We start from the raw sequence: 14,646 nt of genomic DNA, 5'->3' as shown, positions 1-14,646 counted from the left end.
TAAGACATGGAAAAACAAAAATGGTGGCATCTAGTGGGTTCAAGTCTTCAAGGGCCTAGCTTAGCTATATGCGTCCTCTAAGGTAAAAAGTACTCCTACTAGTACTAGTAAGTAGTACAACAACGAAAGAGAAGGTGCGAGGGTTAAAAAATATAATACTAAATGGAGTACCTGTGTAGATGGTGACGGTCCGATCGTGGTAGACTGTGTGACCATGTTGCACATCAGTGGTACCATGGGTAACGACTGCTAAGGTAGTTGATCCCAATATGCCAAAGTAAGCTACAAGGTTCCAGGTTAGACCGAATCGCGGATGCAAATGCACATCCAGGATCGGCGATCATATTTTGATCGAGGGATGACTGGTCCCTGCAAAATAATGGAGTACCGTTAGGGATGCAAATGATGGTTTGTGCATTCCATTTGTAATCTCCATACCGTAGGATGGCAACCAGATGAAACAAGTCCCCTGGCTTGTCACCGCGAAGATGCGGCCTAGATGGAACACGACGTCTTCGAACGAGTAGGGGTACAAATCTGCCACGGCCAACATGCGCCAGCCTTTGCCCTGCCTGCCGTTACTGCCTCTTGTATTGATGGCAATCCTTATGTCGAACACTGCGATGAGATAGTAATCGTCGTAGCCGCGTCGCTTTCTCAGCGGGTCCGCGATTGCTATCTTCTTTAATCTCATGTTGGCATCATCATATGTATTCAAGCCCAGCCAGTCCGGAAGGCCGATCCCAATGGTGGAGAAGGGGTCTACGGGAACGGCCGCACTGCTGTGGATGTTGTGCGAAATGATGGTGGTATCCGGCCGGAGGTATGCAAGCCAATCTTCATTGGCACCGATCTAGACCTATATATAAGACGGTGGGCAGCGGAGAAATTACGGGATGGAAATGGAATAACTAAGTACTACATGATCAAACTCCATGACTGACCTGCTCATCGGACAAAATCCGACTATCTCTCAATGTCGGCAACTCTAGTAGAGTCAACGTGCAACCATGACAAGGGAGCGGTGGACTATTCGAAGGATTGTCCCATAGAAGAACCTTCTCCTCGAGGATGCATGGAAGACCAACAAGCATGGCCTTTTCCCAAGCCTATTTAAGCACCGTCTTGAAAAAGTTGGTGCAGGAAGCACCGAGTCTTGCGGCTGTGAGGACGTCGGAGCAGCGTGCGATTTCTCTGAGAGGATCATCGTCCAAGGTCTCCCAGCCCCGACGAGGAGGAGAACTGCCTGGCGAATCCATGGGAGCAGCGACGAACTGCCTTCTCTTCGGGGGGAGGGGAACTGGCGAGGAGGAGATAAGAGCGTAGTAACCGCAGGGCCTCGTCCCTTCCAACTGTAGCTCCTCGATCGTTCCTTAGGGAAGGGGTGAGGCTATTATTTACCATGTACTCGTACTGTAGCAGTACTAGTGCTACTTTCTCAACTAGTAGTGTGATGTACTGTACTTCTAGTATAGTGCACCAGTTTTGAACTCTTGAATCTCAGGGCCAAGGAGCTACAGTTGGAAGTGGAGGGTAGTACTGTTCTCTAGATCCATCACTGTACTATCAATGCAGGGAAAGTACACCTGCGTAGTGGGTACTCTCGGTGCTCTATTCAAGCGCGTAGCTGGCCTACTCAGCCGCTCCTCTCACGTACACACTAGCAGCCTGTTTATCAGCGACGGTTACTGCGGGAGCAGAACATTTGAGTTATTTGATAGAGCGAGACTAGGCTTTTCGCTTCCATTTGTGGAGGTGTAATGGATCTCGTCGAACTTTGTTAGTAGTTCCTTCTTTATGAATGAGATGAGGCAAAGCTTTTGCCTCTGTTTCAAAACAAAAAAAATCACTTCAAGAGGAATTTCTTTTATAGAGCCGATAATGGAGTGAAGTCCATGCATGCAACGCCACAAGCTACAGAGTAGTAGAGTACTAGCACTTTACGTACAGAGCCATATTGCACAGTTCCCAATGCCTCGCCCGGCTTTTTCGGCTCCTCGGGCTTAATTGGGAGGCGCTAGTTTAAATATGCTAGTACTAGCTGATGAGGAAGCTGCAAGCGAGGTGCGGCTAGGGCGAGCACGCGAGCCACGAGATGATGGGAAGGAAAACCCGTTCACGTGGCTGGGCTATCTAGTGCACCCAGATTGTGGTGCGACACGTCCGTTCGACCTCAAAACTCAAACTACCTCATTTTGTGGAGTACTATTTAAAAAAGGCCGCCGTGCGTTCGGCCGGGATCGAACCCACAAAATGAGGTATACACTCCCACGACCACTAGTAGTACTCGTTGGAGTACAACGCAACCTAGAATCGCCTTTTGTCGCTAGTAGTACATTGTCCCTTACAAGAAACCACTAATAATGCCAAGAAACTACTACCACTTGCATACGTGGCAGACTTAAGATAAGACTACCTTATCAACCATTGTACATGCCCTTACCAACCAGCCCTACCAAGAAACGACTACTCTACAAAGTGCCGTTATAGGCACGTTTCAACCCATGTCGCCCCTTAAGTCAACGCCTTCTATTCGACCGACAAGTTAGGCGTTATGACTTGTGGGACATACATGGCACAAAAATCCCCGAGTGACCTCCTACCTCCGGCCCGTCCACCTAGTCATCCTCGGCCATGGGACGCAGCTACCACCGCCGGCAGAAGGCGAGGTCAAAACCGCCGGCGGTGCGGAGCCCATCTTGCGGTAGCCCGGATGCCAGCTCCGTCCGGCGCTCGCAGCCGCTAGCTAGCCAAGATAGCTCCATCCAGCTGCTTGTCTGCAAGGTTTGCTAGCTAGATTGGCACGGCGGCTTGCTCGCGCGCGCCGCGCTAAGGCCAGCCATCTGGCTCGAGCGAAGGCCAGCGCGGCGCCTTTCTCGCGCGTGAGTCATGCTCGGGCCAGCCTGCCAACCCGTGCGGAGGCCAGCGCGGCGTCCGGCCCATCCGGCGGAGCGGCGGCCAACTCGCTCATCACCGGCGCCACCGACGAACACGCATCAGTACTGTTTGAAGTAATGTTGAGGAAAAATAATGATTTGAGGGGGAATATAACAGGATAGAAGGTCAGATGTGGGTCCCTCGTGTCAACGGTCAAACAAAATGTGTTGGTTTAAGCTGCCTCGTCAGCATGAACGTGTGGGCCAACCCTGTCATAAACGGGTTTAAACGAACCTAATCGGCACTAGGTAGTAATTTTTGGCACGGATTAAGAAATTTTGGGTATGTTTTTGCTATTTTTTATACAATAGTTTCTTCCTAGGGCTGGTTGAAAGTGGTAGTTTTTTGTTAAATACTCTATATATTGTAAGTAGGAGTGAAAGTTAAGCTTTGGAAGCCAATAAGCAAGGCTAGTTACATAGTGCCTATGTGTATGTGATTGGAAGTAAATATCAACCATGAGTGACTAATATCTTGATGGAAAACTCGAAACTATGGAAATACTAGCATTTTTCTGCATGGTTGGAAATACTAGCAATGTTCACGTGTGTTGCAACGGATCATAATGAGAATACTACTTATTCACAAACTTGATACAAAACACTCTAATTTTGATATACATATATCACTAGAGATATATTATGTTTCAATCAAAAAATATTCCTTGGGCTGTTTTGGTGAGGTGAGGGAGGGGTGTGGTTGGTTTTAAGATACTAATTATGGGTTTTTCTACAAATTGGTAGAGAAGTGGGATGTTGGCGAGAAAAGGTAACAACTTACCTCACAGTCATTAGATGTAGATCTAATGGTCAGAAATGACGGATGGCAGACACACCATCATCACCAACTTAGTCTTCTGTAGGAGTACTAGCAAGATGTCCATGCATTGCACGGAACATCAAGATGCATTTTTTATAAAACACTTGTTGTGATTGACCCATGCGGGAGTAATATCCCATGTGTAAAAACTAATGATATCTCGATAAAGAGGAGATAAGGTGAAGAGGAGTGGGGCGTGGTGGTGATTGGTGGTCGGACTGAGCGGAGGCAAGGGGATGGACGACGCTGGCAGCGGCCACTAGGCCAGTTTGTTCCAGAGTCTTCCTTTTTTAATTGCCCAACAATGAGGTTTTTGGAGATAAGGATGAACATGGGAAGGCCTTGTCTGCAAATGTGGAGAGAGGTGCGGGTATCTTTTAGTTTAATTTCCATCCGTCAGATATAGATCAGACGGTCTATTGCAAGATGGCACGCATACCATCATCACCAACTCGTTTTTTTACAAGAGAAGAAATATAAGTATGGAGATACGAACGTATTATCGATACTTGTTTCCGTAAACTAGGATCTACATTCTATTCAACGGCTCAGCATGTGGGGCCTTAGCACAATGACATCTCGACTGTGTAAAACAATGGTTTTCCCGTCGCCGATAAGGAGGGGGTGACGGTGGTGCGCTTTCGGCTTGCTCTAGTCCTAGTAGTCATAGTAGGTGGTCTACGCGCGTGTAGATTTATTCTTTTTCACGTCTCGTGTTCACCGTACTGCCATGACAGTTGATGAATAGACGGTAAGTTATTCATGGGGAAACCCTTGTTGAGCGTGTTTGTGAGAGAGAGAGAGAGAGAGAGAGAGAGAGAGAGTGCGTGTGTGATATGTCTAGAGACTGAGGCAATGATAAGAGATTCTTTGTGTCTATGTGTGTGGAGGATAGAGAGAGACATTTACATGGGGCTTTGTGTTGTGTAACATGGAGACACATATACATAATCAGAGAGTGAGCGTGTGAGATACACATGCGGACATGGTGAGAGATGTGTGAGTTAGAGAGATGGAGAATTTTGGTGTGCATCTGAGCTAGAGAGGGGGGGTATATACATACCTAGAGCTGGAGAGAATATGCAAGGGTGTGTGTCTTAAAAGAAGGATCCAGATAGATGGGTGTTTGTGCGTGTCTGTGTGTGTTTGTGTGCGCGTTTGTGTGTGAGAGGGAGTGTGTGTATGTGGAGTAGAGAGACCACTAATGATGTAAACCTATTATAAGGGAAGGGGGAATGGTGTGACATGTGTGTCAAAGAGAGACAAAGGCATGTGTAGTAGCGGGATAACATGGGTACGGGCGGGGAGCAGACTATTTGGAAGAGACATCGAGTGTGTGTGGGAGAGGGGTGTGAGAGCAAGAGAGAGAGAGAGAGCTAGCGACGGAGAGAGAGAGAGAGAGGAAAAGAGGGGGGGGAGAGGGGTCGTTTGTGTCCATAAGTGGCGTATAGATAGGGAGACAATGTTGATGTTGTTCGAAATTGGCCTATGTACGAAGACGCAAGGGAAGCGAGTCATCGTGTGTGTGATAGGGACTTCATGAGAGATCTAGAATAGATGGTGTAGAGAACAACGTGCGAGATTGAGAACGATGATACATTAGGGAGCTATGGAAAGAGTCACAACATATATGTATACAGGGAAGGAGCTGGGGCGGGTCCGCATGTGGGAGAGATAGAAAGAGGAGAGTGGTGCACAAGGAGACAAAGTGTGCTTGTTTGCAGTGGGGGTGGTGTGTGAGGTGAGTGTGCGAGAACCACATAACTAGGGAGATAGACGTTTGGGGGTGACGTTTTGTGTGTATGGGAAATATACAGTCTACATAGTGCGTGTGCTTGGGAAAGAGAGATGCCGGGAGACCTAGAGAGTGGGGGAGGAGATGTGTGCATGCCCGAGAGACAAATTGATAAGAGACCTATATTGGGGTCTGGACTTTAGAAGAGAGGGGGGTGTTAATGTACTCTTGTGTTCGTGTCTGGGGGAGAGAACGACATGTATGTGTGTGGGGAGGGGTGGGGGGGGGGTGGGGGCGACGGAGGGGGGTGGGGGGGGGGGTTGGCTTCATATAATGAGTGAGGTGTCTATATTTGAGGGACTTTAGCGTAATTGAGATATATATGGTCAATAGTGTGTGCACTCATGGTTGATCAATTTGTTTCACAGTTTGGACTATGAGATAACGATACTTTTGAACATGCGTGATATACCTTGATGTACCAACCTAAGATTGTAATTTGACTCCATCATTAGCTTTTGCAATTCATTTAAACGGAGGTACATTTTTTAAGCCGGGATTTCGTGATTTCAAATTCATATATCAAACCTAGAGATATACACATACGGGCATGTTCAAACTTTATAATCATCCACTTTATTCATACACATACACATCTTTGCTTTTGTCATCATATTTAGGATAAACACATTTGGAATTTCATTTGAATTGGATCGTATGATGGTATTTGCTTGTACTAGCTCAATGATCCATATTTGAATTGAATGGACAATCTAAGTTTTGAGTTGGAGACATTGATTTTCAAAACTTGCACTTCTTTTTGCGTGCAAAACAAATAAATTCTCAGCCATGATATCATAGTCTGCCGTACAAGAGCACAACACTTACAATTTCAGGCGCCAAAAGCTTTCAAACTTCCCGCTCACATCGAAATATCTCACGCCCGAAATTTTGGCCCTGTGATATTCCTGTTTTACCCCTGCCACATGAACGGAAAAGGGCTGCTTTGGTAACTCCATTGTTTTCCCCTGTTTGCCCCCAACATTCTTTCTTAGAGCCCCTCCCCTTCCTCTTCCCGACCCCCCCAACCACGACAAGCCGCTGAATCCAGTCCTCTGCCGCAGCGGTGGACCTCACACCCTGCCGGATCTACCTTCCGCACCTTGGAACCCCCAACTGCCAACTCACCACTTCACCGGAGCCGCTTCAGCGACTGGCTTGTCCACCGCTCCAGATCTCCTTGACCGCCATCATGGTCCACTGCACTGGATCTGCTTAACCGGCGCCCTCGTCCACCACAGTGTAGGCCCTTCACTGACTCCCTCGTCCACCCCATCGCTGTCCCTTCATACAAGCCCTCGTCCACCGGAACAGATCCGCCTCAACGAAAGCACTGTACACCGCGCCCGCCGAAGCCTTCGTCCACTGCATCGGACCCGCTCCACGGATGCCACATTCAACTCCACCGGCCCTGCTTTACTGACGCCGCAGCCTCATCAGGTTATTTCGATTTGTACTCCTTCGGTTTTTCTCTTCTTTATTGTGCAACTGTTCACTTACCACAGATGAGCTTTCTTGTATGTCGACAGGCGCCGCAACCGAAGCACCGGAGCCGCTTCAGCGACGGCGACAGCCGGCCCAAACTCAACCGCAACACGAGCACCATCGACGATCCTTAGCTATCAAGTATGACAACGATACCCATACGCCGCCGAGAATCAAGTACTATTATCCAACGGCCGGCGCCTATGTTCACTTTCTTAGCATAAGCACTGCACCTTTGAATTTCTTCAGGGCATCATTCAATTTTTCATGAGATGCGTTATTCTGCTTGCACCTGTAGGGCCATACTTCTGGCAGTGAACATGTTACATGTGCTAAATTACATACCAGTGCACATATAGTTAATATGCTTTAGTTTTGTCCTAAGTATTACTGTACTTCCTAGATATCACTGCCTACTATTTTACTTCTTGCATGCTATATTTATGATAATGGTGTTGTTCTGAAGCCACCTGTTGGTTTCATCAGACTGCTTCATGTTCTCTATGCTTAATGACACACCAGCAAACTAGCATGTGGTTCCGCTGCTTTGTGTTCGTTTTACCCTACATTTTCTGATGCTAGCTATTACATCACTGCTCCGAGCCTCTGTTCATTACTTTTTTGTGTGTTCTTGATCTTCCCAAGTTGCATGACTAATTTGATGCTTCTATTAATTATGGAGCTGCCAACCCCATCAAGCAAAATATTTGTTCTTTTGGGGCTGGCACCTCGAACAAGCATAAAAATAGAGTGAAGCAGATATATTGTCGTGTAAGCACACACCCTTCTTTCATTAGTTTAGATGAACCATTGATGATCAATTCGAACCAGTGCATGCGATTAAAATTAATTTTACCTAAATAGAGGGTGCAGAATAAACTACAACAACTAGATTTGCAACCACGGGATGCTGACGATATCTTCAAAGAACATTGCAACAGCAGCGAGGCTTCACAGCAACATATGGTAAGCCAGTGTGTTTTAGTACATGTGAAATGTAATGCGTGTGGGCTGCTTTCTTGGCTTGTGCCCTCAACCTGTAATCCTACAGAATTACAAATAGTTCAGTTGTCTGCTTTGCTGTATTGCTTGATTCGAATGCTTGTTTGTTACTTGTTAGGCTATACCTGAGTTGGCCAATATGTCAGCAGTGCCTGCTGTACTATCGTAAAGAAATGCATGCCTAGTTCATTTGAGTCCTTAACTTTTCCTCTGAACTTCATCACAAGACTGTCTTCGTAGTTTATATGAGGCCACACTGTTAAGTGCTTTCTCAGATTATTTGAACTGCTTAGATGCCTTGGCAACTTAAATATAGCGGTGGTACACTCCCTTTCAACTAGGGATGTCAACTGGGTCCCGTTTAATCCCGATTAAAGTTCACTAGTGGTATGATAGTTCAAAAGAGTTTTTGTTTTTTGAGGAAAATGAACTAGGGAGCTAGCAAAAACTAACTAGATGGGACTGGCGGATGTCGTTTATTTGCCACTTACATCCCTAGTTTCATCTTACCATTTTAATTTCTTTTCGGCTGATGCTGCTTCGAACCATTTAAATATAGCTTGCCATGCTCGGCAATAATTCGTATGTCGTTTACCATGTAAGCTTACTGCCTGGATCATGCGATAACTATCTCTTACTTATGTCCAGCGGAAACCTTTCAGGATGCCGTTCACACTAGGACACAATGTACAACCCCAGAATCTATTTGTGGAAGCAGTGCGCCATCCATGTTACCAGATGGTAGCAGTTCAGAGGCAACACCGTCGGAGAGCAGTCTGAGCACAGATATTATAGTTCTTGAGGCTCTACTAGAGGCAGAAAGAGATGGTGTGGCTGCCATGAATGAGGTAATCTTGATCTTGAGGCTGGAAATTATGCAATTAGCTGCACACATTATGCAAGCAACCCAAGAATTGGAGGAAGTAAGAATGTTGCATTTGAAGACAAAGGAGGTCCTGCTATTTTTGCTATCTGAAGCCCAGGGTAATCCCAGTTCTTCTTTAGATACCAGTTGAAATTGTTAATAGATTATTGTACTTGCATGTTGTGTCATGTCTCTGAATGGATTATGTTGTAAGACCCCCTATGTTGTCCATGTGTTGTAATGATCCAAAAATTTTAGGCGAGGTAATCCTTAGTACTTGTATGATTGACATAAGGTGAACTTTTTTTCGTGTGAGCATATTGTATTGGATGAAATAACTGTTTGACTCAAAGTGTATCCAACCTACTGAATTCGAAGATCACAACATTTCTAAATCATAATCATATATAAAGGTGGAATAAATCTTTGTTGTGGTTTTGAAGAAATAAATAACAAAACATAGAATTATCTGTGGATATTCGTAATCGAATACAAATTGGATTTGAATTTAGTTGCCAGGGCCCAGGGCAAACGTGAATGCTAATTCTCCCAAGTTTTGAACGAAGCGGCTAAACACCCACTATCATTTGTGGGCTGCCCGAAGCAAGTGTTTGCGAGATGGAAATTACTGTCTACCCCTGACACTTTGACATCCTTATCGACCGGATTTACACTGCTGTCAATAGGGGTAGACTAGTAACTTCAATCAGACATGACACGACCGCCTCTGAGCCCATTCAGACACGGTGGGCGCCAAACGTGGGCGGCAAAACACATTTGATTCAAGCTCGTCCGAAAGACATGTGTCTCTCCCTCCATTTCCCCATTCATACACGGTGGGCGGCAAAACAAACTCTCCTCGTCCGAAATTGATGTAGGCAAAATTTTCAAATAGGGGCAGATGTGTAACTTCCCTCAGACGTGACACAACCGCCCTACCTGTCAGCCCCGTTCATACACCGTGGGCGCCAACCGTGTGTGGCAAAACACCCCCTCCTCGCCCGAAATCGCTACCGGCAAATATTTGGGAAATGCGAGATTACCGTCCTATCCCCAACCGACGTGATGTACGAAATTTTAAACGGGGGATAAGTTCGTAACTTTCCCACATTTCAGACAAGCACGTCCCAAAGTTTGAGATCCCCCCTCCCCCTCCATTTCCCCATTCATACACTGTTGGCGCCACAACATCCTCCCCACTGCGGCCAGCCTCCTCCATCCGCCACCCCATCCTCCACCTTGCTGGAGCCGCTACCCCTACCCCGTTGTCCACTGCAAGAGATGGACGTCTCTCATCCACGGCGCTGGACCAGGATCCTTTCATCGTGTCCTCTCGCTTCATCGGCGCCGTCGTCCACCTTGCCGTTGCCGCTCCTACGACCGCCTCGTCCACGACAACATGATTTATCCCCCGACTCGGCCGTCTGCCGTCTAAAGTCTTCTTCCCCGCCGCCGATAGCCATCGCACCCGCATCACCCTCAACGTATCAGCAGGGGCCTACAGGGCGTCGCAAGAGAGGTGGTACTCTTCCATATGTGCTTAAGTAATTGATCTCACCCAAAAAATAGATCGTAAATTGTTTACTGTACTTTTCTTATTCGTACCAAATTGTAGTGTCTAGTTGAAAGCAAACATTGGTTGCGAAGTAGCTTTGTCCGGTTTGCACCTTCAGATCCGCCATGGCATGGTCACTATACTTGTAAAGCTTATGGTTTCCCCCCTTTATATTCACTACCATCATCGTAGGTGCTTCATGTCGTGCTAGCATTGCTCCTCAACACCTCAACCCATCAAGCTAAACAACATGCCACTCATAATTCCAAAGCTTAGGTGTTGAAATACAAATCTAATATGATGCTCATATGAGTACTAAAACAGAGAACGTTTAATTGGTCACCTAATGTTCCTATATTCGTTTTGAAAAGCATGTGCGCCACCCACTGGTCCAGCTAGTTCCACTTTCCTGATTTTACTCTTGATGCTTAGGGTTTTCCCCTTTTATCTACTCTACTATGATCTGCGTAGGGGCTTTGTGTCGTACTAGAATTACTCCACCCTTCGAGCTAAACAACACAACACTCAAAATTCTAAAGCTTAATTGTTCAAATATGATTGTGATATGATACTGATATTAGTTAACAGACACATTTAATTGGTTAGCTAAAGGTCCCACTTGAGTTTCCAAATGCATGTCGCGACATATAGAGAGACAGCAGAATTGCATTTCTTTGTCACTTGTTGACTGTACTTTCTTGTCCATACCAAATCTTAGTTGTTATTTCAAAGCAAACATCGGTTGCTAACTACCCTTTGCGCGGTTTGCAGCTTCAGATCTGCCATCCCACTGCCACGGTCAACACTATACTCATCATGCTTACGGTTTCCCCATTTTATGATGACCACGATCAGCCTACGTGGTTCGTGTCGTAATAGCACTTCTCCACCCATCGAGCTAAACAAGCTTAGTTGTACAAATTCAAATATGATATTATGCTGATATTAGTAAAACTGAGAGATGTTTAATTGGTCAGCTAAATGTTCCTACTTTAGTTTCGAAATGCATGTGAGCCACATATGGAGAGACCGGAAGGAATAGTATTTCTCTGTGCGCTCTGGTTCATCATGGGTGGGCAACCGACATTGTATAGAAAGACTTGTAATATCTTCAATCTGCTTGCTCTTCTGCTCTTCTTTAAGATGATCCTCTTCTCTTCTTTAATAAGTATGTTCCTTGTTGGGAAGAGTAGCAGAGACATTTGCGGTCGACTGGTCAGGTCGAGTTGTTCTCCCTTAGTATATTTTGAATCTGTCAGGTCAGGTCGACTTGTTCTTCTTTACTATATGTTGAAGCTGTCATCTGCGAAGTATCATCACTTCTGGAGCTCTCATATTTTGAGTAGTAGGCCACATTATATTAATGCACACACCAAATTACAGCATGCATGGCATCTCTCAGAAGAATTGCAGAGATAGCACAAAGGGGTTTACAGGGAGGCAGTATTGGATTAGAATCACTTCTGCATTACAAAGATAATCTCACTTGTTTTTATGTTTTCATGCATGTCAGGTATTGAACATTATCAAAATGAATATGAGAATGGGCGCACGAGAGGAATATTGTGGAACAATCCACTGGCTAACAAACTTGGCATGGTGGAGGATGGCCTATCTTATTCACCCATCAAGGTGCTTGCTCTAACTTGGCAAGGTTGTATTGGTCGCACATATTTTGCATCTGACCTCTTGCATTACTTCTACTTTGTTACACCATCTGCTTAGTTTAAGCATCATATATGAGTATATGCCATACCTATCCATTTTCTGTACCTATTCCATGTGTCGTCATACTATGTTTTTCCAGTCAAATGTTGTTCTTTCGTAATAGATGTCCAAAAGGAAGAGGGTGAGTGCAGATCCTCAAGGAGTACAAACTAGGTATTTGGAAAAGGTAGTGATACCTGATAAATCAGATAGATCAACAGCCATAGAAAACACAGGCCCAACTGTACCACACTTTACCCCTACTCCACTGGCCAAACCCCTATTAGAACTGCTGAGAGCCCAGCGTCAGGTACTGTCTATGATATCAATTCAAAATTTGAACTCCTAAATTTCTGCATGTGCCTTACCTTCTCTCTTGTATGAAAACTAATTTCAGATGAATCTCCTTGCTCAAAGGATCATAAGATCTCACAACAATACTGAGCTCTGCATTGCTCTTGTCAGTACCTCTTGCCCTTTGTCAGCATACTTACACTCATTGCTGTTTGGTTATGTAGCATCACTGTAAATGTTCGCTTCTTTATCCTCCCTTTGCTTGAAATTATAAGATCTATATTTACTCTTAGATAAATGTAGAATTAACACAATGGTTATGAAGTTTTGGATTGCTCATGTAAGTACCTGTTGTCATGTACTCCCTCTGTATCGAATTAATTGGTGATCAATTGGATGTATTTAGAACTTAATAGTGCTAGATACATCCATTTGAGCGACAAGTAATAACGGACGATGGTGGTATTACTGTACTTGCATCACGAGATTGTTGATTGTCTAGCATTACTCTGCATCTTATCTGCCTTGCCCTCCACTTTCTCCAAATTATCATATCTACATTTACTCTTACCAAAATGTTGAATAAAGCCAATGCCACTGTACACGTTGATGTCTGCATTCCTCTTGTCAGTACCTTTTGCCTTGTAACCCTGTACTTAATTAATTGCTATTTGATTATGTATCATTAGTCTGCACCTGAGCTTCATTGTCCTCTGTTTCTTCCCATATTATTTGATCTATATTTACTCTTTGCAAAATGTAGAATAATGGCAACGCTTATAAATAATTTTCTTTGGGGAATTTATTGAATTATCCTTCCATCAACATGGAGAAGGGCTTTGTCCAGCCCGTGTTAACATGTAATGTAAGTTCATCCTTCTCAAGCCTTCAAACTTTGTTCTAGTATAGAGTTGGATAGGCATCATTTCCTCCATTGCTGTTTACTTTGCTGTTTACATCTGATTGGATGTTTGCAACAACTACCAGTTTTAAATTGTAGTTGTAAAAACATGTTCCTTATGCAGAACAAATCCATTTATTTGCTTACATAATTATGAAACCTGTTACGTGTCTCCTTGTTTCTCTTTCAGAGTCGTATCTCTTATGCCATGCAGAACTTTAGGGAAGACAGTGAGCCAAATCATATTGAGGACAGCGAGATGACCCCAAGGTCCTGTCTTGATGAAGACAGTGAGTTGAAGCTACTCACCAGCAGGTGTGAGACAACCTCTGTGCAGTCACTGCCTCAATCAGTTCGACTTCTTCAGTCTCAACTTAAAGCGGAAAGGCTTGCTTCAACTTAGCTCTGACTTGAAGTCAAAGATGCAAAGAAGATGTCAAAGGACTGCTTTGCGCACTATGGTGCCATACAGCTAGGGATGGAGCATCTATCGTTGACACAACTGAGGTCTTATCAGCTTGTTCGGCTGCTTGCGGGGCCCCGTCCTGGCCAGGCCTAGTGCCTTCTGAAGTGCTCTCAATTTTGTATATTCTTTTGTCGGCGCGTTTGTCGGGGGTGTCGTTCGACATATGCCAAAGGATGGCTTATCATGGTGGGGGAGAGTAAGACGTCGCCAGTGCCTGGAAACGGGATAAGGCATAGACATGTACGCCGATGCATCTTACCCAGGTTCGGGGCTCTCCTAGGAGATAACACCCCTAGTCCTGCTCTGCGGGGTCTCCGCATGATCACTAAATCAACAAAGGTGGCTACAAGCTTGCTCCTTGAGCTGTTTCTCTAGAGGAGGAAGAAGAACAAGGCTAGCCCTAGCTTCACTCTCTCTATGTGTGTGTGTGTGGTCTCTGTGAGGCTCAACCCTTTGCATGGGCGCCCTGGGGGGTTTATATAGGCCTACCCCCAGGGGTACAACGGTAATCCGGCTGGGTGTAGGACCCAGCCGTCAGTGACTCTGGTGGCCGGCTTCTCCGCCGGCCGCTGGGGCCCGCCGCCTGGTGGGTCCCATCGGCTGTCTCGTACTTGGCCGACAGGCCGCGCCCGCCGCTTGCGGGTCCTGCCGGCTACTTAGTACTGTGGCAATGCCTCTGATGATGTGTGCTTTGTCAGGGAGAGCGTGGCTACAGTCCCGCCGCCTGTTGGGCGTTCACTGTAGCCACTCCCCGTCTCTTCTGGTTAATGGCGCATAGACTTTGAGGGAGGGAAGGGCCGCCTGCTAGGAGTCAGCCTCC

Source organism: Triticum aestivum, chromosome 2D (assembly GCF_018294505.1).
Source record: "Triticum aestivum cultivar Chinese Spring chromosome 2D, IWGSC CS RefSeq v2.1, whole genome shotgun sequence".
In the NCBI taxonomy this organism is placed as follows: Eukaryota; Viridiplantae; Streptophyta; class Magnoliopsida; order Poales; family Poaceae; genus Triticum; species Triticum aestivum.
Note: the sequence above shows the minus strand (reverse complement) of the source record.